Source organism: Notechis scutatus, chromosome 9, assembly GCF_049901735.1.
Source record: "Notechis scutatus isolate UNSWTSFEM ecotype Mainland chromosome 9, rNotScu1.2, whole genome shotgun sequence".
NCBI lineage: Eukaryota > Metazoa > Chordata > Lepidosauria > Squamata > Elapidae > Notechis > Notechis scutatus.
The window spans coordinates 12,745,702-12,751,701 of NC_142017.1; positions in this window are offsets into that span (position 1 = coordinate 12,745,702).

Genomic DNA, 6,000 nt, shown 5'->3' on the forward strand with positions numbered 1-6,000 from the left:
AATCTGAATCTGGCACTAATTATGATAGTGGTGGTGGTGATGATGATGGATGATGATGATGATGAGGATGATTTTCTTCATATTTATTTATTTATTTTGGTTGACCTAGGAATATACCATACATTGGTATCAATACTCTTCCAGTGTCTGAGAATGGATGTTTATTGTGGCAACTACTAAAATGGTTTTAAATTTAGATATGTCAATATTCTTCCTGTTAATTATGGAAGACCAAGGAATTACAGCTTTTTTGGGTGTGTGTGTGTGTGTGTGTGTGTGTGTGTGTGTGTGTGTTAGAAGGGAAAGTGTGTGTGTGTATGTGTGTGTGTGTTAAATCCAGTTAAAAATTATTCTAGATAGTATTTTTAAATCTTTAACAAATAGCTATGAAGATTCATTATTCCTACCCTTCCCACTCCAAATACTGCTTAACAATTATGGATATGAGTCACAGAAATCAACCTTTCAGATACATTGTCGTAAAATAAAGGTCATCTCTTGGAATACTTTAACAAAATGTGCTTTAGAATATAAAAGAATAACACTGTAGCTTTCATTATAGTTTTATCTTTTAATGCTCAGAATTTATTATTAGTTCATTTTCAGGTGACTGCTTCTTCTCCTTTTAAGTGGATTTGACTGGATTATCCCAAAAGGCTAGGATGGAAGAGAAAGAATGTGATAGAGTTTATGATGTGCTTTTAAAAAGTTAATAGCACTGCTGTAATTTTAATCAGCAGCTATCGATCATGTGCATGGAAAAAGGTCCATGAGTTTTATTTAAACTACTATTTTATAATCTTGAGTGTGTCCTGCAGGGTCTAAATATTTGGGCATTTGATAAAACAGAAAGCAGTGATATACTATATCTGGAGTCAGAATTTATGTGATGTTTATATGATATAAACTCAGGAAGAATACATTTCTGGTGAACAGAGAGTGTACACATGTTTTTATAGACACATGCACACACACACATACGCATCTATTTTGCATTTCCAAGACACATGGGACTTCAAGACACATATACAAGCTAAAATCTAGACTTGTCCATATTTTTCAAAGCTAAAGTCTGTGAAAAATTATAATTTCTTGTATGCTTCTACCTCTAATGAGAAGGAAATTTTGATTTCTTCATTCAGTGGAATTTTAGCTATTCCTGTACTCATTCATAAACAAATATTTATTATAGAGTCAGTATAGTGTTTATATTGAACCTAGCTTATCTTCAAATTGCTGATTACATAGTCAGTGCAGTATGATTTGATTAGATCAATGCAGAAAAAAGATTACAAAAAATAAATTTGTCAAATTCACTATGGTGCATTCAATGTGATGATCTTGCATACCTCTAATTTATAGGCAATATGTATCCTATAATTGCAGTCCTCCTCCTCCTCCCCCCCTCCTCCCCTCCTCCTCCTTCTCCTTCTGTTGTTTCTCTTGAAACTCTCCTTTATTTTATTTTAATACTGTATTTATTTCTCTCTACAATTGTGGAAGCCAGTCATTTAATCAGGACTTTCTGTGATGCATAAAACGGACCTTTTTTTAACTTCTTGTTGGCCAGACAAGGAATAATGGATGGAAACTGAACAAGGAGAGATTTAACCTGGAAATAAGGAGAAACTTTCTGACAGTGAGAACAATCAACCAATGGAACAGCTTTTGCCTTCGGAAGTTGTGGGAGCTTCATCACTGGAAGCTTTCAAGAAGAGGTTGGACTGCCATTTGTCAGAAATGGTGTAGGGTCTCCCACTTGGACGGGGGAGGAGGAGGGTTGGACTAGATGACCTACAAGGTTCCTTCCAACTCTGAATATCTGTTATCTGTTTCTTCATTGAGACAAAACTCTTTCAAGAAGTGTATTTGTGGACATGATTGTGCGTGTGTACTTTCTCAAATATCAGAACAAGATGAATGGTCCATCATTGCCACATAACTAAATTAATGTTTATTTGATGGTCCATCAATGCCACATAACTAAGTTAATGTTTATTTGATGGTTCAGGGCTGCAGTATGTTACATATAGATTGTTATAAATAAACTTATTTTTTAAATTAAGAATGGATTTATTAGTGCGTGGTGCTACAACATTTGAAGGATTTAGATCAGTAACACAATTGGGATGGAGGAGAGGCATATCAAAGCTTGACAGATTTGCATTGCAAATAATGTAATAAACTATTAGTATCATTAAAGAATAAAATAATGTAATAAATCATTTCTGTCTAGCATGAGTAATGAAATACAGCTATACTATAATTTTATAAAGCACAAGAATCCAATGGAAAAACATTGATTCCAAAGATCCATCTTAATTAACTTTTATACTAAATAAAGTATTGCATAGAGAGTAAAAGAAATGTATGGATACACTCATATCATGCATCAATATTCTTCCAGTTAACAAAAATATGCATCAAATTGTAGTATAAGAAAAGCTTTTTGAAAATGTTTTAAAAGTATAATAAATCCATGTACATAATAAAAACATAATTGGGGTTATTGATACCAAAAAGATTAGATCATCCATAACATACCCTTAAGATATGTCTCTCCCTAATCAGATCAAGCTACATCCACCACAGAGTTGTTAGATTTGAGAAACAATATTTGCTACTAATATTAGACGGTTTGAACACTGAGAAAGCCGTTGATTCATAGCAAAAGATATGGGGCAGCCAGTTAGCAGCAGGACTGAATATAATCAATACAAAATCAAATGTCATGCAATGAAGTTAGAGATTTCAGTTCAGCAGGTGGGATTAACCTCCACCTGTTAACAGCTTTGATTTCAAATCATTACTTTAATGAAGTTAGTGCATTTCTTTGAAGTGTAAAGTCTGCATTTAGGTTTTCTTTTTTTAAAGATACACAGGATCCTACAGTACACAAATGCCAACTCTTAAAAGCTAAAAGAAAAAGGAGGGAGGTAGGAATATCTCCACGGGATTAATAGCAAAGATGAAACATCCTCAAAACTGATTAAGAGACGCGAAGAGAGGAAGCTGAGATACTTCCATAGTAGTCTACTGGTAAGGTAAACATAATCTATCAGCTTTTAGAAAGATCATATTTGTGAGAATTTAATTTGTGAAGGTCAGAAGCAAAAGCAAGCTTTTTATTGCCATAAGTGAAAGATAAAATTATTTGAACCGTGGATAAATTAATACGACTAAGTAAATTGTATGAGATTACCAAAGCAAGACCTCATTAGTTTGCATGGTGTTCAGGCAAAAGAAATCCGCCTCAGAGTTTAAATGTTGGAAACATGCCTAGATGCAGAAAGGCAGCAATAGCAATACAGCCTTAGACATTGAATATATGGCTATTCAAATATCTGCACAAGATTTATTTTGCTGCAAACATCAGTTTTGGCCCTGAGTATTTCTGCAGCAGAATATGCTGCTCCAGTATGGAGTGTGTCCACATATGCGAAATAAGTTGACGTTGCTATCAATAAAGAAGTACGCATAATGACAGGATGCCTTAAATCTACACAAATTGAGAAAATGTTCCCTCTTGTTGGTATCGTTCCACCTAGGATTAGGAGAAAAGTAACAGCAGATGCTGAGACAACCAAACAAGAGAATGATCCCCAGCATCCTCTGAATGGACATATGCCTCAAACTCATCAATTTAAGATCTAGGAAGAACTTTGTGGAAAGAAAAAATAGTTTCAGAGTATGCATTAAAGGACAATGACTTTTATCTAAAACTACCAAATCCTTGAAAATGCATGCCATGCAAGATGAACCTAGTTTTTTTTTTTTAAGAAATAAAACGGATCCATCGATATGAAGGAAATTTAAGAGAAGTGAAAGTAGAAGACTAGATACCACTTATATTGGGCAACTGATTGAATATGACTATGATAAGTGATTAATTCTTAAGAACTGACAACCCACTTACATTGCTAAGTGTCTTATCTGTTATGTGAAATATTGGGCCAAACGGGACTTCCTGTAAAAAGCTAATTAGGCTAAATTTTGTTTGCCTCTGATTTGTTCTACAAAAGGCTGAGCTGTTTGTTTTAGAGATAATGCATTTATAAATCAGTGAGACCAAATGGCCCCCATGACAGCACTACTGTTAGTTTGCTGAATAATATTGGCTGTACCCAAGCAACAGTTATGTCTGACTCAGAAAAGCCCACATGAGGAATTTGTTTACTTTCAAAAGAAGTATTTGTGGTAGTGCATATAGATCTCAGAGAAGAAAGGGAAAAAGTCATAAAAAAGTAGTTTGTGTCATTGTTAATCTCACATCCATGCTGATCAAAGGGAAAAGGTAGGGAAATATAGCTTAAAATGGCTGCATCAAGTATTTATAGAGGATATAATATAACATGGAAACCAGCATATACTTTTAAAAGATTGTGGTAATTTTGGTTTTAGAAGATGACAGTAACCAAGTATTGTGTACTTCTCATCTGCTACCTATACTCAATAGGCATTTTTAATAATAATATTTATATCCTGTTCACTATCGACAACATCTTGTGGTGGGCTGCCATATGTACAAAGGCCAGATATAATAGTAACATTTAGCAAAAATATTTAAGTGAAATCCACAATAATCCTAAAATACAGGTAATCTTTGACTTACAACAGTTGACTTAGTGACGGTTCAAAGTTACAACAGGATTGAAAAAGTGACATGTCATTTTTCACACTTATGACCATTGTAGCATCCCTATGGTCCTGTGATCAAAATTTAGATGCTTGGGAACTGATTCATATTTATGATGGCTGCAGGGTCCTTGCATCACTGACCCCTTTCTGTGATCTTCTGACAAGCAAAATCAATGGGGAAGTCACTTAACAATTAATTATCAACAACTTCAGTGATTCACTTAACAACTGTTGTAAGGCAAGAAAGGTTGTAAAATGGGGCAAAACTCACTTAACAAATAACAGAAATGTTGGCTTCAATTGTGGTCATAAGTCAAAGACTTCCTGTATCATGTGCCTTCTGATGCCAGGATAACAGCTGTGGGTGTTTTATTTTATTTTTTAAATCCACAACCTAAATTGTTCTTGTTGTTCAATTGCTAAGTCATGTCCAATTCTTTGCAATCACATGAGCCATATCACACCAGGCTCTACTGTCTTCCACTTTCTCCCAAAGTTTGCCCAAATTCATTGTTATTGTGAGAATGGCACTATCTAACCATGTCATCCTCTGCTGATCCTTCCTCCTTTTGTCTCCAATCTTTCCTATCAGGGTCATTTCCAATGAGTCCTCCCTTCTCATTTGGTAGCCAAAATATTTGAGCCAAAATATTTCAGTTCAGTGTCTGTCCTTCCAAAGAACAGTCACAGTTGATTTGGTTTAGGATTGACTGATTGCATCTCCTTAAAGTCCAAGAGACCCTCAAGAGTCCAGCACCACAATTTGAAACCATCAATAGTTCGGCATTCAGGGTTCCTTATGGTCCAAATTTCAAAGCCATACATTACTACTGGGATACTTAGAACCTAACTGTTAGCAATTTATAATCTCCTTCCCCTTCATTTTTTCCACAGAATTATACTGCAGAGATCATAACTGGTTCTATTCTTGAACATGTCACTTGAGATATGAAAATCCTGTTCTTCTAAGCAATTCGGACCACATCTTTCTTATAAAGGTACACAGATTTGGTTGAACAAATGCAAATTATCTCCAAAAATCAGCCCTGAAGCCCAACTGGGACTTATTCACACTATCCAGTTGCTTTGTCACCAGAATAGGGAAACCACTATTTCTTGAGGGTAGAAGCAGTTTGTGTTGGCCTCCATTAATCCCAATGACTTTCAACGTGACCTCAAGGATGCGAATTTTGTGCTTTTTTCAAAGAACACGTCCACCTTTGAGTGTTTCTCCCCATTGGCAATAAAGCATTTTGGTTTGTTCCAGGCTAACATTTGCAGTTCATTGGCTTCTTTGTATAGGGAGGAGTGCCTCAGGCCTTCATCTGAGCCAATGCTTACTACGCACTTTAGTACTTCCTA